The sequence below is a fragment of the Ochotona princeps genome, chromosome 7 (assembly GCF_030435755.1).
Source record: "Ochotona princeps isolate mOchPri1 chromosome 7, mOchPri1.hap1, whole genome shotgun sequence".
Taxonomy (NCBI): domain Eukaryota; kingdom Metazoa; phylum Chordata; class Mammalia; order Lagomorpha; family Ochotonidae; genus Ochotona; species Ochotona princeps.
Window position 1 is genome coordinate 85,991,765 of NC_080838.1, and position 21,978 is coordinate 86,013,742.

Here is a 21,978-nt window from a genome sequence, read left to right on the forward strand (position 1 = left end):
GCAGTGCCTGATAAGGCTTGTTCGTCACATCTTTTCCCATCTGTCGGTGTGGTTCTACCCCGTTTAACAACTTGACATTTTTCACTGCGTATAAAAAATCATATTGTTATAAATAGTTGCGTTATTTCTAAATAATTTACAAAGTGAGTGTGCAAGAGAGTGCCCCAGGGTTATTAGGATATTTCTTCCAAGTGTGAAAGAATGAAAACACAAGCATTTTAAAGAGAGGTAATTTGATGCACAAAAAGTTTTTGTTATTTTTATTAAAAATAAAATATGACAGATTTACAGAGACAGATGGAAGGAGCGAGGGAGAGTGGGAGGGACAGAAGGAGAGAAGAAGGTTTGGAGAGAGGGGGAGAGAGATAGAAAATCTTCCATCTGTCGGTTAACTCCATAGATGGCCTCAACAACCAAAGTTGAACTGACCTGAACCAAGGACCAGGAGCTTCTTTTATGTCTTCCATGTGGACACAGGGACCTGATGTCTTGAGACACCCTGTGCTGCCTTCCCAAGCCACAAGGAGAAAGCTGAATCAGAAGTGTAGTGTCCTGAACAGAAACCAGCACCCATATGGAATGCCTGTGCTGCAGGCTAAGGATGAGTTTGCTAAGCTACCACACCAGCCCCAAAAGTTTGTTTTGTTTTGTTTTGTTTTGTTTTGTGTTTTTAAGGCATTTATGTTGTACATCGATGATTTTACTCATATTTATTTAAAATATCATGACTTTTTGTGTCTTCATATCTGGATATGATAGTCCCTACTATCCCATCACCATACATGCCCTTAAATGAGAAGCCACAAAACAAAGTCAGCACCAGAAATAAAGTTATAACAACAAAATTTACAGTACTATGAAGTTGAATAATAAGTGCAAATAAGAAATGAAAAAGAAAACACAAAAGCCTCTTGGGTAAAATGATGCCACTGTGCCATCATCCATGAACCAGTCATGAATTCAACAAAAGAAAATAAACTATTTGAAAGAAATGAAAATAAGAACAAAAACATAAATATACACGGGCTGCATCAAAAACAGTATATAAAGGATTATTGATCTTACAACTTGCATGGAGGCTGCCTTATATCGGAAAGAACATAAGGCATTTGTCCTTTTTGGACTAAGTTATTTCACTGAGCACAATGGTTTCTAGTTGGAACAATGCAGTGTGTACCTATACTTCCAAATCAAAGATGGCTCTGAATGAAACTGTTGGATATATCTTGACAATAGGATCTTGGACTATCTGACATTGTCTGTACCAGCAGTGTTAGGGCACACTGAAGTAACAGACTGATGGACTTACAAGGGGCTTGGGGGAGAGCTTGATCCACTGAAAATTTATATTAAGTTTGAAGAGAAACTCTGTTTACTTTGAAGGATGGAGAAGAACAATGCCAAAAACGAACTTGCCAAATGAATGAAGAGTTGATAAATATAGGACAGTAAGTCATTTAGTCATCAGAAAAATAATGCCTTGTGTCTGGAAGAATATTGAGAACTAATTTACTGCCAAGTTGGCTCTGTGAGAGGTAATGACACCTTTGAATGGTTGTTCAGTCTAATTGGTCATAGGTGAAGACTTTGCAGTTCTCACGCAGAGCCACACAATGGTGACATCATAGCAACCGAGGAGCTGAGCTGGACATCCAGTTTCAAGGCAGAAACCCTGTTGTCTGACCTGGGAGTCCCCATGACATTGCAAGAAGTGACACCGGCTGTGTCTTCTTGGGAAACTCTGACAATTCCTTCACCCAAAAAATGGGAAGGAGATGTGTGCCTTGACAGGACTTTTTGCAGAAGAAAATTTCATTTGGAGATCTACAATGAGACGCATAACAAACATGAAACAGACATTGGTTTGTTGATATCTCAAAGTTGAAAGGTATGTGCACAGAGTAAAGCAAACGCTTAGCAACCTTTACATTTTGAAAGCCCCATGATTCATTCTGCACATGTGTTAGAATGCTTGAGTAAGTAGGAGTGAAGAATCGTTTTTAATGGGCTATTTCAAGAACTAGATGTGCAGGAAGGTTTCCAAATCACTTTAAGGGACTTTCACTTAGGAATTATCACACTGAAATAGCACATGCTATTTAAAAAAGGGGGGGATCTTATTTATTTTATAACACAAAAATTGTGACAAGCTAAGTTATTCTTGTAGAAAAGTGGAGTGTGAAAGAGATTTTGAAATGAATTTCTATCTTTCCTATTTTTTGAAGTATTAATAAGTGAGGTTCTATCAGTTGGATTACTTAGATATGTTTAAAAAAGGAAATATTGTAGTCTTGGATCAGCAGAAACCAAACCCCATAGCATAAATATGCCTCCTGACATTGCAGAAACGCACACTCCAGATAAGAGAATAGTGGTACTGTCAAAGACTGTGGCAAAGTGAAATGATTTTGATGAAACAGGTGTGAAAGTTAAGTATGAATGAACAACTCTATTATCAAAGACCTAGCTAAAAACTCACCCAGGAAAACATTACAGAAATTTCCACAATGGTTACATTATTCTACTCTACTGAGGACGCATATGATTAAAATGCAAAAAGAAAGCACTCCGAAAAAGCACAGAGAAAGCTGGAGTCCATCATTAAAACACCACATTATAACTGGGCTCTTGAAAAGCAAACAGCCAGATGCTTCCTTTTCCAAAGCATATTCATTCAGATGCATACAAACGGAACAACATTGGGAAGAAAAGGCATAACTCATTGGGCAGACGAATCTCATTTTCTTGTGTCATTATAAGACTACTAATGCCCAGGCAGCTGGTCAACCACCAGTCCTGGACAGGGCTGATTGAAAATGCTTGCTCTGTAGAGGAGGGAGTGAAAATCAAACTTTATGCCTCACTTGGGAGACAAGTGCTCAAGTTGGTCCAGACATTCACAGCCTTCACTGCTGCTTGTCTGAGTACAATCAGCAAAGTGTGCAGTGAGGTGTTTTATGTCTCAGAGCTCGCACAGCTGGTTTAGTAAGTGCTATTGAGTAAGCTGAGTATGTGCTGGTCTCCCTATGACTTCCAGGCATAAGAGATATGTCTGAGAAGAAGGGCTGATGGGGAGCCAGTGTGAGAAGCAATTGAGAAGTTAAACAGTGGCTATTAAGAGGGTTAGTGGCAAGAAATTTCGCCCATCGTCCTTACACTTCAACATGGCATATATTTATACTCAATGTCTGTGTCATTTAGAAGTGAGCTTCAAGGGCTCAGTATGGTAGTCTAGCCTTGCACATACTTGGATCCCATATGGGCACCAGTAAGACTCCTGACAGGCCTGTTTTCCAAGCAGTTCCCTATTTGTGGCCTGAGAAAGCCATATAGAATGACTCAAAGTCTTGGGACCCTGCAGCTGTGTGGGTGATCCACAAGAGGCTTCAGGCTCCTGGCTTCGGATAGGCTCAGTTCCAGCCATGTGGCCACTTGGGAAGTAAATCAACAGACAAAAGATCTTTAAAAAAAAGAGTGAACTTCCAATATAGATTTCTAACTTTGAAAATCATCACAACAAATGTTCACATGTCAAAGACTAAAACAGATGACGTATCATGTTAACACTTTCCCACACTTAGTTAGCTATAATCCCCAGTGGATTTTTGACAGTGTTTTTTTCTTTTAGATTACTAGACTTGTGTTCACATCACGTGTCCAGCTCTATGACCAATGCAGTCCTTCAGTAACCACAGTCCCCTGTGGACAAGGCAAGCGGTGTTGACAATGGGATTACCCAGTTCTCCTTACTATTCAAACTCATCGTGTTTAAAAAACAGAACAGCTGAGACATCCCATGCACACTCCACTGGAAGCTACATGCCTCACACTAAAAAGTTCCCTCTTCTTATTTGGCAACGTAAGATGTAGGACAGCTTTAGTCATAATATGCTCTTCCATGAACGGATGCATCAGCTCTGTTGGTCCCTGTTGTCTTTCTATCTGTAGAAGGAACTGGTATGAGACACCGTGAGTGATTGATACATGGATAGATAGTTGGATGATGGATGAGTGGATGGGAGAGTGGAGAGATACATAGGTGGGTGATGGATGAGGGATGAAGGGGTGGATGTGTGGATGGATGTTTGAAAGGATGGATGGATAGAGGAGTGGGTGGTTGAATGAATGGATAGTGGGAGGGCTAATGGATCACTAGATGAATGGATGAGGGCTGGGTGGGTAGATGGGTGGCAGGGTGTTTGCACTGATGCAAGAAAGAGATGACCCTTTCATTTAGGATATTTCTGATAAACAGAACCAGCAGAAGCAGAGAGGCAGAATCAAGGTGTGTGTGTGTGTATGTATGCATGTATATATATATATACATACATACATACACACACACATCTGAATCTGTCTCTAAGTACCTGTCCTTTGCTTCAATTAAAATGATACTAAGCAGAGGGTAAAAGAATCCCTCAAAAACACTGCAGATTCAGGTTTTTTCTTCCTTTAAAGCCATTCATTGATTGGGCCAGATCAACCAATACTGGTTCACTTGTTTTACCAATTTAAATGCTAATTTTACACTCAATATACTATTGCAGACACAGCCAGAATGCTGCTTGACCAAATATCCCTGCATTCTGTGGCCCTGTCAAGTTGATGATAAGTGTTAACCATTACACTACCCTACGCCTATTATATCTCCCTTTGAAAGCATTCTCTGATGGTGTGAAATTGTCTGGAAATTACTTGAAATTCATGATGATCTCACTGGTAAATGCCAGAGCTTTTGTGCAAGTTTCTTGATGGTAGTGGAACTGATTCCAACCTTGTCCTATTTGGGTTGAGTTGGGATCTTTCGTAAGATGCATTTTGTTTTTTTTCACTTTCCTTTTATGAAAGTTCTCAGGGAACAATTTCTAAATTTAATAGAAAAGGGAACATCTTCACAATGAATAGTATGGCTCCTACAATAAACATGAAAGGGCAGTTGAGGCCAAATAGCTGAAATTGAAACAAAGAGCAAGCACATTTTAGGGTGAAACAAATATTAGAAACTCCAGGAATGGGAAGGCCTTGCATGCATGCCCATGGTTAGCTCACACTGACGTTCTTACCACACTCCTGAAGCCTTGACAGGTTACCTTCTCTGGCAAAAGAGCTTACAGCCATGATTAAAGGCCTTAAAATAAATCATCCTATCCTTAGTTATCATTAGCCACATGAGCTCTTAGACACTGAAGGAGTCTACTGAGGAGTGATTCATTGTGATGTGACATGAGGGTTCAGCCCCTACTGCTGGCCTTGAGAGTGAACGAGGGGGCCGACCCACCCCCAGATGGGACATTCTATAGAACCTGACAATGGCCACTGGTGAAGAACGAGAAAAAAGTGGGACATGAATCTTCTAAGTATCAAGAAATGAATTCCAGCAGCAACCTTAGTCAGCGGGCCTCGGGGAAGGAATACCAAGCTGTCCAAGGCCAGAAGTCAGATGTTTCCCTGGACCTGTAACCTACAAAACAGAAGTCTAATAACTCTACGGTCTTGGTTTTTGAGGATTTATTTATTTTTAGTGTAAATTCAGACTTGCAGAGAATGGAGAGTCAGATTAACAGAGAGAAGAGAGACAGAGAGAAAGATCTTTCATCCACTTGTTTATTCCCCAAGTGGCTGCAATATGGCTTATTCTGGGTTTCCAGTGCGAGTGCAGGGTCCTAAAACTTTGAGCTGCCCTCAACTGCTATCCCAGGCCACAAACAGGGAGCTTGAGGATATGAACCAGGGCCATATGGAATTCAAGCACATGCAAGGCAAGAAATTTAGCCTCTAGGCTACCCTACCAGGCCCTGAATCTGTAATCTTACCATGCACCACATCAGTAGCAATTTCCTTATGGAAACAACAGAAAATCGTTGTACTGCATAATAGACTGCAATGAAAAGAGGAAGCATGTGTCATGCTACCATTTTAATGCAGCAGGTCATCAACCAAGGCCAAGCTGGGTCATCTGTCTCATATTCCAATTGATATTATTTTCAATTTAATAGAAAGAAATCCATGGCTAATATCTGGAAATTGTTTTTCGATTTTAAAATTGTAAATAAGGTATATAATTACAATTTATTGGGATGAAAAATCCCCAAGTGAAACTATGTTGCATACTTAATCCTTATGTTCGTTTTTGCTCAGGGACTAATGCCCCTTAACATACCATTCTTGCATTCATTTAGAGCTAATGATTTTAACTGTGTGGCCAACCAAAATAGGTTTAGTAATTATGAGGTAGAAGATATTGAAGCAAAGGGGTTTTCCCACAACTCTTCTATTGGCTGAAGTCTCACTATGCTATAGAAAGCTTTTATGTGTGTTAATGAAACCATCTTTCTTTAAATAATAAAATCAGTTAAGCAAAATTTGCAGTACCTTGACAAATGCTACTGTGTCCTGGGATACTTTTCTATATTTGTTAAATATTTCTGTTTTCCCTGCAAGAAAATTTGGAAGATTTATGACTACTTTGTTAGCGAATTAATGCCAAAGGGGAAATAAAATAAAATACCATGCTTTTATGTACAGCCACTAACACTACAATAAAATGTATTGTTTGATGTTTCCTAGCATGGCAAGTATTGTAATCATGAAGCATTGGGGCAGGAACAAGTCACTGTGCTAACCCAGGCTGTGTTGCCATGTATAATTAGCAGGTCCACCCTCTGGACCTGTCCTGGCATTCTGTGGGCAGTGCCAAAGCGGGCAGTGCCAGCCTGCAGGACTAGGTCTGTGGTTTTCTGTCCAAGCTTCCGAGCCTATCGTATGAAATCAACTGTGTGCATTTTCCTTATTCCTTGATTATAACCCTGTGTATTCACTCTTCATTCAGCCAGACTCATCTGAGACATAATTTTGTCATCTGGGTTACAACTGATACATGTAAAATAGGAAAATGTTTTAGTTGTGTTTCTTCATATTTTTTTTTCACCATTTACCTCTTTTGGCCTTCGTATCACTGGAAATAGCAGCTGAGAGATGTTTGTCCCCATGTGAAAGCTGGTATAAATTTCAGACCACATCTTAAAAACCACAATCAGATTCTGAAAGTAATACATTTTACTTTGTAAAACATTCCATTTTAAAATAAGAAAATACAGGCTGACATTGTGGGGTATTTTTCCTCTGGTGACATCAGCACCCATATGGGTACAAGTTCAAGTTCCAGATGCTTCACTTCCTATCTAGGTTTCTGCTAATGGCCTGGGGAATAGCTAGAGGATGACTCAGTATTGGGCCCCTGCAATCATCTTGGAAACCCGGAATAAGTCTCTAGCTCTCGACTGTGACCTGGATCAACCCGGCCATTGTGACCATCTGGAGAGTGAACAGCAGGTGGAAGATTCTCTCTCTCTCTCTCTCTCTCTCTCTCTGTGTGTGTGTATGTCACATAGACAGAACACATATGTGTCTCCCTCCATCTCTGTAACTTTCAAATAAATAAGCAAATCTTACAATAAATAAAGACAAAATACAGAATCTATGCATGATCCTGTATCATGGAGTCAAGTCCTGTTTATGTCTCACCCTTTCTGGACTGTGAAACTCACTGAGCTACGGTCCACCCCGTTCTCCTACCTGATGCAGTGTCATTCAACATCGGTCTAGCCAGTTTCCATACCTAGCTCTGCATGTTCATTGCTACATAAGCTCCTTTGGAGGAGACACTGCTAATTGCTTGCTAGTCGGGATGGTTGATGTGAATGTAATCCTCTTTTCCCTGCTGGAGGCAGTGTTGGCTTGCATTGCTCTCCTCTGCCTGGCTGTCCCCACCTCTCCTGTCCCCACACTGCAGGAGTGGAGAAAAAACACCACTGGGGAACTGAGAGAGAGAAGCCTGCTGCAAGGCTGCCCATAGCTAAGAGCGTTGTGACCTGAGATCCCTGCCCATTCCTTGGGGGCAGTGAGTCTGAGTAAAAGTCGCCCCTCCTAGGTGAAGGCCTCTGCTTCCCTTTCTGACAGTGGGCTTTGGTTGATACCCGGTTATTGAATCCCCACCCTACCGGAAGCACATCCTTTGGTCTCTCAGAGGGTCCGTGTGGCACACACCCTCTGCCACTTGAGGCTGCTCATCTAGTCCCTTTAGGGACAGCAGCAAGTCTTCAGGCATAGCCACCTTCATCCTGATCCCCGGGAAGCTTGACCTGAATAAAGCACCCAGGCGAAAGCACACTGACAGGCAAGTAGAGCAGGCGTGCAAATGAACACGGAAGTTCATGTTCCTCACAATGAAATCAGCTTCTCCTATTCTGAAGTGTTTCTTTAAAGCAATCCTCTCCCTGTGAGTCTCAGATACACCAGTACTTGGTGTGAGCTAAGGCATTTGTGCAATGTCCCGTTGTTATGCATTGGCACACTTGTGCCAGCTACACGTAAGTCATGCTTACTACCAGCTTTGTTTGGCACGAAGTGGTTAGGGAAAATGTGTGTTAATTAGCATCTTATCCTGCACTAATATTCCCCTTGGATATTTAGAGATATCCAAGGTATATACGGTATATACACTTACAAATATATAGGGTATACTCAAAAATCTATTTTAAATATAACACATATGTAAATGGCACTGAGTTTTTCTAGGGTTTTGAGCTCTGATTATATGATTGCCTTTGAATTAAGTGTTTGAATTGCCTCAGAATTAAGTGTTAGGGAAAAAGGAGCGAGAGAGAGATTGTGAAAGAACACACTGCTGTTATGTCATGTAAGTCCAGTCTCAAAGGGTTACAAAGGCTTACAAGCAAAATTTCTAGGACACAACACAGGGGTGTAGTTGTCATTAGGCCAAAGGGTGCCAACATTTGGAATTGTGATTAAGTTGCCTTTGAATCTGAAAAACAAACAAGCAAGCAAACACAAACATAGAAATCATTGAAAGCTAAAATGGCTGATGTAGAAGTACTGACAGGGGCCTGCCCTGCCCCCCCCCCCCGGGGTCTAATTACTGCTGGCCAGGAGACCTGCCCGCCTTGGTTGTGCACATGTTACAGACTGGAGGTCCCTCTTGCTCAAATTCCCAGCAGATCCCCCCTTTCAGGAAGGCCCACTCTCCCAGTGGGCACTATGAAAAGAGAGGGCCCTTTCCAGCTGATGTTGGCAGAGTAAATGCTCTCTTGCTGAATTGTCTGAGTGTTTAACTCTCCAAGCAAGTGCAATTCATACACTGCTCAGTACCAGCACTGTTAACATTCTCCTTGAGTCCCACCAATAATTTAAGGTGTCACACTATTCCAGGCTCAACCCAGTAAAGACAGAGTTTCTGAAGCCGGTATCCTAGAATTTCTGTGAATAGCACTTCCTGCCACTTGAAGCGAGAGTTCAGGTCAGAATTTCATGAACCTCATTATTAATATGATTTTCTAACTACTTATAGTCTACTGAACTAACCAAGTTGATAAAGTTGGAATCATGTCTTTAGGATGTGCCTGGATTGCAGAAGCATGAAGTTGAAAATGCAGAATAAATACATTAAACATGTTCTCTTTACATAAAAACAAGAAATGAGATGCAGATAATCCTGGCTCCACTTCCTCTCTCATTTTTGCATTTGGATGTATGGACTGCTGAGATGAAATTGCCAACTCTTTTGTTACCTGAGGATGGGAATGAGGATGGCACCCTGGGCCATGCTCCTGGATGGGCATGTTGTCTGTGGGTGCAGATGGCTGCGGCAAGCTTGCATGTTGCGAATGCTCCTTTTCTTTGCTTATTCTTGAATCCGAATCTGACTATGATGCTGCTGAGATCTAGAAACCATTGGAGTTCAATGCCACCTTAACCATGAAGTGAACTTAGCGACCGTATAAGCAGAAATGCCCTTTCCATTTTAAAGTAGAAGATTATATGTTTTGGAAAGGCACACAGACCTGAAATAAGCCTGATGAATTTTTCATCTAGCTTTCATTTACTTTCCATTTACTTTGTTCTCTTTCCACGTTGAAAGCTGAAGCAGCAGAGGAGTGGGGAAGCCCAGATGAAGGACAAACCACTTGGCACTCACCCATTGCCCTCCAGACGTGAGCCAGGCCTATGCCGGCAGGAGAGCTACGGGTCAGCCTGCCCCTGCTGTCACTTCATCTCGGCCCGTTAGTTATGTTCTTCAGTTTACGGCAGGTGCTGGTCTATAGATGTTTCAAACTTAAGTGGTCACGAAAACTCTCTCAGGCTGTAAAGCAAAGCTTCTGTCTGCTTGAGCCACCAACCAATATTGCGATTTAACCCCTTTAAGCTGCTGTTTTGTTATGGTTAACATGGAGTAGCTTGACTGCATTCCCTTAAATTAAAGATGCTCTTTCTGTTGTGTTTCTGTGTTGTGCTTTTTCAATTCATTTGTACCACGCTGTGCTTGTTGGCAGGCCTTGGCTGCCCTGAGCACTCTGTATTAATGAGCTTTGACTCGTTAGTGGGAAAAGCTATCCCACCAGGCATTGTCATCTTGTCTGACTGGTGACACATATGTGGCAGAGCCTGGGTTTGAAGAAAGTAGGGCCAGCTCTAGAGAACCCAAATGGCTCTCCATAAAAGTGCATTCCTTCTGAACAGACACTATGCAAATGTTTCTTGTAATTGCAGGAGTTCAATGGTTGAAAACCAATTCAAGGCTTTATTGTATATCAAACAAGTTTTTATATTTTTAAAGGGTGTGCTTGGAATCAGTCCTCTCTTAATACCAACCAATATGATACATTATTTTTTCTTATGTGTCAGTTCATTTTTTTGTGATTTGTTTTTCCTTAATGTTAAACATAGTCATTAAAAGTGGAGGCCAGCATTATATTGTTGCCAGTGAAGATACCATCTGCAGTGCCAGCATCACACATAGATGCCAGTTCCAAGCTCTGACTGTTCCACTTTGGCTGAAACTCCTTGCTTACGTGCCTGGGAAGGACGCCCGAGTCCATGTCCCCTGCACCCATGTGGGAGTCAGAAGCTCCTGGCACCTGGTTGGGCCTGGCCCAATCTCATCCAGTACAGTCATTTGTGGAGTAAACTGGGAGGTGGAAGATCACTGTATGTCTCTCCCTCTGTCTCAGTAACTGTCTTTCAAATAGATAAAACTAATCCTTCTTCAAAGGATATAAGTGAAAAACAGCCGTCTTAGACACTTCTTATTCTACTATAATACATCTCTTTGAAAGGATGAGTTCAGGATGTCGTTAAGGCAGCATGAGCAGCTGAGCAGTTTGGGCTGTAAGAGCTCTAGGTAGCAGCCAAGCTGTCGGGGCAGGTACAGTTCATCATGGTGAAGTACTCACAAACACTGCACTGTACGCCCAGAGATACTTGAGGGTCAACGACAGTCACAGTCGTAATGTTCATAGACATGAGACGCTACAGTCAGCAACCTTCTTAGTAAAACTACGCAACAGTCGCCTAGTATGCTGGGCTGAGAGTTACTCTTGTCTTCGGCTTAGGGAAAGTCAGGAAGGGAGTGCTCTCTGATTGTTTTTCACACAGTTGGCAGCCGGTTTCTTTGTAACAGAGGACGGCGCCAGGGGCAGATGTGACTGCCAGGCAGTAAGCAGAAACACACGTGTGGACTGCTGCCTCTGTGCTGTGTGTCCACTTTCTCTAGTCCCACATAGGTCAGTTCCAAGTTGCGTTTCCAAGGGACAATTCAAGTAAACTGAGATACAAACATCATGAATTTTCATTCCCAGGGAATTAATGTTAATCATCATCATAAACAAACCTGGAGTGTCACTGCATCCTACCACAGCCATTTATGTCTGTCCCCACCCCAAGTTAGCACCACCTGCAGCCTTCTATCTGCGGGCCACAGCACCTGGTTGAACTAGGTGAGGGCACACTCCAGGCATGGGGGCGGCTCCTGGCAGTTCACCAGGCACAGGAGCAGGCGAGGGCTCTGACCTCTCTCACACCCAGGAGCCCAGGTCACACATGTCCCGCCTCTCTGCGCTTCCACCGGTGATGAGCCCTGCCCTCCTGTCACCTTCCCTGGTGAAACTGTGGGCTTTTGCACCTCTACATGCGGCTTTAGGTTTGGTCATGAATTATTGTTATGGATTTTCTCTTTTTGATAAGGCTCACATTTTATAACAATGCTTTACAAAGACTTCCTTTGTCTATCAGATGAAAAACTCTAGATCTTAGGACATGGTGAGCTGCAGAAGGGGAAGACTCAAACGCCCCCGGTGCCTGAATCATCTAACACAGTCTCCAATAAGTCATCTACAGAGAGAACCTCATGCGACTAGAGCCTCTTTGCGAAAGCTAAGCCCCTCAGGTTTTATTTCACAAGTTAGAGTTAGGAAAATCATCTAAGGTAATATACTAATGGTTTCCCTATAGTGCTTCTTATGCAGATTAAATTAAGGCTGCTCAATTTGTATTCCCTTTCAGCTGGCTACAGGAAACCATCTGAGCAGGCCGAGAATTATCGGGCATTAGCAGAAGTGGAGGGCGAGTGTGGCCCTGCCAAGTTCTTCCGCTGTGTTTCTGGGTCATCAGAGTCAAATTCCACATCATTTAGAAATCAGCCTTTGCTGCCAGAATCATCTTTAAAAGAGTTATATGCAATTTACATATTTTAAGACTAATGTGCTAATACCTTAAAACCTGGATTTTTAATTAAATGTGATGCAGCCTGCCAGCAATCACATCTCCATGTGCTTTAAATCACCTTTGTTACTAAGAAGAATGCTACAGCAGCTCATGATCTTCCTAACAGTTGGACTTGGCACAGGATGATACGCCCAGCCACCAGAGTTGCTACCAGTGCGCACGGTCACTCTCCGTGTGAGCTGCGGGCACGCCAGCTAGTCGGCCCTGAGTAAGATCATCACAGTGGCTCTGTCCACTTACAGTCAGGATGCCCAATTACCCAGGAAACAGTGGTGATTCTGAAAATGTTACGAAAAAGCTCCACGTTGTACCTGTTAATGTTCCTGTTTGGTGACAACAGTTTCCTTGTGTCTGTGAAAGTTGAATACTTCTCCTTACACTATACCAGCAGAAACAATCTTATTGAACACAATGTTGTTTACATTTCCCAGTTAAAATCTGCCCTGAAAGAATTTAAATACTCCTTAAAAATCACTTTAAAAACGAGCCTAAATTCAGTTAGAGGCCTGAATTCAAATTTCCTCAGCATAAACTGCAAAGTGCTCCCACCAAGCATTGACAAGCAATTGTTTCAATCCTACAAATTAGGAAATCAGTAAATGACGAGGAGCACAGAGATCCGATGGATTCCTGAGACTGCTGGGGCAGCAAGGGACATGTCGCAACTAGGACTCAACTTCCTGTGGGTGTCAACACAGCTATGTTGAATCCTAGGCTGGAAATAGTGTGTACTCTTACAAGAACATGAATTTACTGATTATACTGGCAGGAGCTTAGCAGGAGGTAAGCATAGCAGCCTCTCAGCCCGGGAGGTCTGTCAGTGTCTGTGACATCAGCACCCCCGAACCCCGACATTAGCTCATCCTTCAGATCCCCGCACTGCTGAATGCAACAGCACTAGTGAGTTAACTTTCCAAAGCCTCTCCACCCCTGAGTGCCCCTTAACTGCCTGGGAACTAGGGCTTGGCAGCTCTGTGTTCACTGCAAGGAGGATAGCCCTGGCCTGTGCTCTCTGGTAACTAGGCTTGGGAAGCAGTCCTGGGGCTGGTGGCCAGGAGGCCTCAGGTGAGAAATGGGCCTCAGCGACCCTGAACTCAGGTTCCTCTCTTGCAAACTTACAATTGCCTCTCTCTTCCAGTGAGGGGCCTCCAGGGCTTCTGGCTGCATCTCAAGTGCTGCTGGGCAGCCAGGAGCCCATTGAATGAGAGCGTGTTTGTCAAACACTGTCTTTCAGCCAAGGACATGTCAGGCATTCCCTGGACAGTCCATGTCCATGAATTTTTTTGGTGCAGTTGCGTTCCAACCTGTCCCTAAATGTAATGGAGGATTTGCACACAGGCCTGAACTTGGAAGTGCTGTCTGTGAATGTAACCTGGTTAATGGGGTTTCACAGATGGTAGAGCTATGATCTTAGTTGGCCACATACTTCAAGCATGTCACTCTGCTTGCTACGTGTTCATTTAGGGACCTCTTGAATGCTAGCAATGTGTTTCTTCCTCATCTTTTCAATTTTCCTACAATCATAGGACTCGACTCAGTGTGAAATTAGTAAGAATACAACAGATTTATCCACTTTACAAACAGATTAAAGAAGGTACTCTCAGTTTGTCATTCATTGAGCATGCAGGTGACTGTGTCAATATTGGTGTGACTTTTCATATTAGCAATTGCTTTAAATGATGTGGGCTACAGTCTTGCAAAGTAGCACATCTTGGTACATTGATTAGTATTGTCCAGTTTGCAGAAGGTCTCACAAGTGTGGATTTCATTAGTGCAGTTTATATTGCACAAGGAAAGTCTAGAAGTCCTTAGTGGACTTTGTGTTATGGATGTTCTCTGGTGTGTATGTGTATGTATGTATGCATGTACATACATACATACATATGTATGTTTTTAAGAACTGCTTGTCTGGCATATAACTTAATGTCTCATATGGAATATTCCATTCTCTGTAGTTTGAAAGCATTTTTAATTAGATCTCCATGCTATAAGGAGGAGAAGACTAGTATAAACCTAGCATTTCCCCAAGGAACTGTATAAGGAAGTAATAATAATAATAATAATAATAATAATAATAAATGAAAAAATAATACAATGATAAAAAAGGCAATGATTTATATTAAAAAAGTTTATTTCCCATTATCCATTGCTTCAAATTTCTCTTCCCAGTTGCACTTGTTTTTTATTTCTGTTGAATAAATGATTAAGTAAGTTTAAGCCTTGCTTGTGGTGTTTATAGAATTGGGAAAGAGGAGAATAATCCAGTAGGCTTTCGCCTCACTGAAGGAAATGTGGTGTGTCTTCCCATAGCACATGGCACATTAACCAGGAGAGTTTGTAATTGGGGAGGATGAGCACACAGCAGAGGAAGAACTAATCTTTGCAAGCTAAATCTTGTTGACAAACCAAAATGCCCTCTTTTGAAGAGGTGCTTTTCCATTTAGTTTCTTTTGTTTGTTTGAAGATATTTAAATTTTTACTTGAAGGAGTTACCGAGGGAGAAAGAGAAATAGCAATATCTACTTTCTGATACCTCACATCCCAAATGGCCAGAAGAGCCAGTGCCTTGCTAGTCCCAAGCTGAGAACCAGGAGGTTCCTCCAGGTCTCCCATGTGGGCACAGAGGTTCCAGGCCTTGGCCCATCCCAAGCTGAGAACCAGGAGGTTCTTCCAGATCTCCCAGGTGGGCACAGAGGTTCCAGGCCTTGGCCCATCCCAAGCTGAGAACCAGGAGGTTCCTCCAGGTCTCCCATGTGGGCACAGAGGTTCCAGGCCTTGGCCCATCCCAAGCTGAGAACCAGGAGGTTCTTCCAGATCTCCCAGGTGGGCACAGAGGTTCCAGGCCTTGGCCCATCCCAAGCTGGGAACCAGGAGGTTCCTCCAGATCTCCCAAGTGGGCACAGAGGTTCCAGGCCTTGGCCCATCCCAAGCTGGGAACCAGGAGGTTCCTCCAGGTCTCCCATGTGGGCACAGAGGCCCAAGGCCTTGGCCCATCCCAAGCTGAGAACCAGGAGGTTCTTCTAGATCTCCCATGTGGGCACAGAGGTTCCAGGCCTTGGCCCATCCCAAGCTGAGAACCAGGAGGTTCTTCCAGATCTCCCATGTGGGCACAGAGGCCCAAGGCCTTGGCCCATCTCAAGCTGAGAACCAGGAGGTTCCTCCAGGTCTCCCATGTGGGCACAGAGGCCCAAGGCCTTGGCCCATCTCAAGCTGGGAACCAGGAGGTTCTTCCAGATCTCCCATGTGGGCACAGAGGCCCAAAGCCTTGGACCTTCCTCCACTGCTTTACCCAGACCATCAGTAGGGAGCTAGATCAGAAGTGGGGTGGCTGAAACTAGAACTATCACACATGTGGGATACCAGAGCCCCAGGCTGAGGGTTAGCATGCTATGCCAAACAACCAGCCCCCATATAGTTTCTTCTCAAAACCATTCTGCAATTTATATTTGCCAGCAATCAGTGGTCCAAACATCTATTTTATATACTGTAAATCTCTGATCTCACAAGTTTTCTTTATTTTTTTTAAATAAGAAGATGACAAGTTTTAAAAGTTTTAAGCATTTCCTTGGTATTTCCTAGGTATTCCTTCTTCTCTCACAGCCTCAGTCTGCCCCTACCTTCACTTGCCTTATTCTTTCTAAAACATTTCAGTACATTCTGTAATCACAGTCTTAATGTGTCACTAATCATAGAATTCAACAAATGTAGAAAAACCACAGCTCTATAGCTGTCTGTTTATTCCTAAACATTTTTTGTATGTTGTGTGACCTACCACGTTAGATAAAACATGGTATTTTTGTTTTACAGATTGGCTCCTCTCACTGAGCATAATTTTAAGTTGCACACATTTTGTTGCAAAAGACAGGATTTCATTCTTTCTTTTTTTTTTTTTAGCAACTGAGTTGTATTCCATAGTGTGTATACTAAATTTTCTGTATCCAATCATCAGTTGATAGATATCTGGGTTGATTTCCCATCTTAGCGTTTGTGAATAGAGTTGCGATGAACGTGAAGGTACAAATAATGCTTTCATATACTGATTTCATATACCAGAGGTGCAATAGCTGAGTCAGACGGTAGATAGTTTTCAGCTTTCTGAAGGAACTCCATACTGTCTTCTGTATAATATCATTTTCTTTTCTAAATCCACTTATCTATTGGTTGTTGCAGACTATCTTTGCAACTGCTGTCCTTCGTTCCCAAGTGCCACATGCCCCATGTCATGTTGATGCTTGCCCATCACTTCCATCTTGGCCTTGTGTTGTGTTGCACTTGTCTTAATACATGAGAGGCCTTTCAAGGTTACTGTAAAAAGGCATGCAACATTAAAACTACGTACGAATCTCAAAAATGTTTGTACTACAAGAGGCTCTTCCTGGTGATTTTTTTCCATGAGCTTTTTTGAAATATTTGCATAGATGCTTTCACAGAATAGAATCATTGCTGGATGTGTATCATGACGGTCTCAATACATAGGGTGCAATGGTTAGAATGTGGCAGCTGAAGTTGATGTCAACTGGAGAGAAACGCAGCCTGCCGCCCTCGCTCTTACCAGATTCTTTTTTCTCTTAGTCTGAGAGCCTTTGATTGCTGCTTCACTTGGCCCTTTCTTGCACAGCCAGCATCCTCTCTTGCTAAGTGACACCCTATTAGCTTTTTCAATTGCATTTCCCATTGAAACATATAGTCCTGGACTGTTGAGTTTGATGGTATCAGTGTATTTGAGTGTTTGAACCTAGCTGTGTCTCAGATAATGCAACCACGTGATTGCATCACTAGTGAAAATGGAATTTGGATGTTTTGTTTTGACTACTGGCCTCTTGGAATTCATTCTAATTTATAGCTTCAGTTTAATAGAGTAGTCACTGTGGGTAACAACTATCTTTTTCTTGGAGAGGGAATGTATACAAGAATTATTTTGATCTTGTAATTCCCTAGAAAGGACACAGTTTCCTTTCAATTTTTGATCATATATCCATGAGTTTAAAATGAACAAGAATACATTTCATACATGTTTGTGCTAAAGTGATACATATCATTTAATTATGAAAGCAAACTTTTGAGTTATATATTTTATTAGTCTAACATCTGTATAGATAGATGTAGACCAAGCGGTTCAGCATTTATTGGGTCCTTCAGAGAGCATTTACACTTTATAGACTTTGGAGCAGGCATGTGTCCAGGGAATAAGAGATTACATAATTGAATGTACTAAAAGCAGCTATAAGCCTAAAATGAATGGCTATTCTGAGAACACAGTATTTAAAGCAACCTATTATGACCCCTCTGGTCTTCTGTTGGCTATTCATTTAAAAATGAGCTGAAACTGGAATGTGGACCCTCAGAATATCAGACAGTGGATAGGTCATGAAAGTTTGCCAGTTTATTACTGTCAGCAGCTCACTTGTCTTGTGTATTTGAAATTGAAAAATCTTCCAGTATGATAAAATACTCCAGTTTATAAGTTTACTTTATATTGGTTGAAAAATGGAATATTAGTTAATTTGCTAAAGCTAAATTTTTATTTGCTAAATACTTGCAGTCAATTAAATAGTGATAACATAATTTCAATATAATAATCAGTTATGCTTTCATGTTACATTGAGAACTATTTGGTAGAAGATTATAGACAAAAGTGCATGGATGGATCCACTCAATACTAGTCAAATAATACATCAATCAGTGTCCCAGAGATTAAATATCCACCAGTGAAACCAAATGCTGACCAAAACATTTTGACAAAGAAATTGTGCCATTACTGACCACATAGGTACATTTCCCTAACTAGTATTCCCTAAGCAATATACTGTGGTAGCTATTTAAATAACATCAGTATTAGGTCCAAGTTACCTAGAGGTTATTTCAAATGACCAAGCGATGCCTGTGACTTCCATGGAAACACTGCCATTTCATACAGGTTGTTGTCCAGGAAAGTACTTAGAACCAATTCACTATAGAGGCTGAAGGTTGGATGCAGAAGTTTTACTAGAGTGAATAGGTTGTAAGTTAAAATTAACTTTAAACATCCCAGTTTGAACACTCAAAGATGATGAGTTATAGCATTGTATCCCTACTCAGTCCAGGATTTGTATGGCAACTACTATTATTGATTTATGTTCGACAACTTCTTAGTTTTTGACGTTATTTTAACCAATTTCATCATAACCAACTTCATAATGACAGCTAGTCATTATCATAGCATCACTTCCTGTTTAATAAGCAGATTAGTTTAATTTTGGCAATTTATACTTTTAAAAATAATTGTACAAATATACAGTGACTCCACATTACCGAGTGACGGCCATGTGCTTCTTAAGAACATTAGACCTAGTGTTGCTGCTGCTATTTGGGTTGAGGGGTTTTTTGGAAACCCCTATGAAACACACCCAGCCATGAGACTGACGTAATTCCACCCATGACGGATTTCCACAGTAACTGGGGTGCAGTTTCCATTTTAATAAAGCAGGGTTTTTGACAAGCAGCACATATTCTTCCTTTTCTAGGGCCATTGCTGAACGTGTGGACAAGATCCTGCTCTGTGTTCTTGCCTCCATGGATGGGGTTGGAAGGTTTGAGACACAGAAGTGAGGACCGTAAAAGCATCCACAAAGCAAGGATGAGTGTGTACCTTTGAAAAAATGTAAAGATAAGGGCAAATAAGGATTGAGAAAGAAAATGGACACTGTATATGATGGTTACTCTTACTTATTTCCAATTCAAAAGGGTAAAGTCAGCAAACGGTTTGTACTGCGAGGCTGACATTGCTGAATGTCTATCAGAACTAGGCCATGCACATTGGGTGCAGATTATGGCCACAGCTGTCTTTCCCTGGTGCCCTACGCACAACTGTTCCGTGGAGGCTGTGCAGGCTTTGATGGAGGCTACGCAGGCTTTGATGGAGGCTACGCAGGCTTTCCAGGGAAGGAGGAGTCTGCCAAGCCTCCCCGTCTGTGTACACCTGAGACTTGTTGTCTGAAGAAGGGTGGCAGAGGAAGTCTTTGCATCCTCTCTTTTCTAGGGGTGGCAGATCTGACAGAGTTTTCTTTGGCTCAGATGATCACTTGGGCAGCAGGGCAACAGATACCAACACGGCCCTATATGTTAAGTGAATGCCTCAGTCGAGGTGCCGTTCCACACACAACGCCCTGCAACCCACTGGTAGACCACATGTATTGATTTAATATGGGATCCAAAAGCCATACTTCCAACAACTGCCCAGGCCAAGGCTGCTTTGATGACAATGGCTACAGCCACAGAGACGCTTCTTTCAAGTGAACACAGCAAAGGTGAAAAAAAATTAAACTCCAATGCCAGTTGGGCAGTGGTTAGCTTAGGTTAAATCTTTGCAGTGTTTTTTTGTTTGTATTTGTTTTTAGTTTTTCCTCCTTGTTCAATTCCTTGCCTCACATGGTATCCTCTACTGGCCTTTCTTTTTCAAAATTTAGCAGTTTCAGTTTTTAATATTCCTTCGTATTCCATGTATATGTAGATATTATATACAAATGCCCATAAGCTATATTTCTTGAAAACAGGAGTATTAAGATCACAAACTGGGTGACTCATGGGAAGGACTTTACCAGAGCATAAAAGGGACATTGGTAAACACGGTGTGATTGCGTGAGGTGCTGTCTTACCGTGTGCCGGTCCACAGTCTGTAGCCCTGTTTGTTGAACAGGCACGATGAGCATTCACATCCTTCACTTTTCCCTGAAGTTAATCCACCCTTTCACAGTAATTATCACATGTGCCATCATCTCTGATAATCACATCATTTCTTGGGGAAGAAGAATGCCTCTGTAAATGTCTGTGTCCTCAGACCTCTTGTGTCATCATGATAATACTGGACTATTTCTCTGACCTCTTGATGGCACCTGCTTCCCACACACGTTTTACTGGACACCACTGTGCTATAATCATGGTGTTCACATTTGCTCACTCATTTTCTTGGCTATCTCTCTATAATGTCTTGAAATAAATATGCATTTGCAGATTTGGATAACTTTTGTTATCTTTAGCATATACCGGTAAACATATGGTATTTGATGATTAAAAATATATTTCAGAAAGAAAGTAAGATTAGACTCAAATCTGGTGCTCTGGAAAAGTTTAGAAGGACAAGTGACAAAACTGACTTTAACCCAGAACATAGAGGACTCCACATCCCAAACAGGTAAACGTGCCATTGAAGTGATTAAATATGAATAGCTTTATTTAATTGGCTGAGATTATAATATCACCTTAGTGATTCAAGCTCAATTTTTCCCAGTAAGAAGTAATTAAAATCACTTTTTAGCAATGATCTTTCTTGACAAAGTCTCACACTGTGCCTCAAATAATATTAGTCTTAGTAGAAATTGTCTATGGCAGTGCAAAGTGAAAGTCAGTGACATGCCCAGGGTTCTCTTACAAAGGAATGTGATGTAATTAAGGTGGAGAACAAGCTCTCCAGTTCAATGCAGATCACAAAAAGCAGCACATATTTGCCCAGAGGACTTCAGCCCTTACCTAAGGGCTGGGCGACAGGTGTATAAGATCTGACTTTGACATGGCTCTGTAGGGATCATTGGCAGTGATCTTCTGCTTGAATTGGTGAGATGATGTGTCTGGCATGCCCACTGTTCTCAGGACCACCGCTGCTGCTACCTGTCCTGGTTAGCTTACTGCATTTTACCTCTCAGCCTGCTAGTGTGGGCTCCACTCTCACCGTCCTCCAGCTCTCATCTGTGAGAGTGAGTGTGAAGCTCTCTGAATGTCACTTCAGGAATTCTCCAAGATGGCCAGCTTCTGCGGGTCAGAAATCTGAGCATGGCTTGGCCATGTGCTTCGGGCTCAAGGTCTCCCTGGAGCTTGCAGAATGGAAGACGTTCTTGTCCACACTCACGCCTGTGGCTGTATGCAGGCCTCTGTCTCCGTGGGCAGGAACTGACTTTTCCCAGAACAAGTGACACTGAAGAAAAGTGGAAACAGACATAAATTACTATTGCTTTACCACTCTACTTACAAGTGCAGCATAACGGGTTCTGGATTTGTAGACCTACGCATTTCACTAAGATCCAGAGAATGTGGCTCATCCTTAGCCTGCTTGCTTTTTGAAAAGAGTAGAAGAGTAGTGCAACAAGGTGTCACACGGGATCCAAGTTTCACATGCCTTGATGTGAGGTATATAAACCAGACACACGTCAGCTATATTTGATTGATATAAATGAGATTGAAAATCCACTTTCAAGCTTGCTAGTTATAATTTCATATGTCCAAAACCCAAACATACCCAGCAATCATCTACTGCAATGAGTAGAGAAATAACGTTTCATACTTCCTTTTTGGATATGCAAATCTTGGCTTTACTAGTCTGGCCTAGGGTTAATTTTGTGTGTGTGTGTTTGTGTGTGTGTGTGTGTG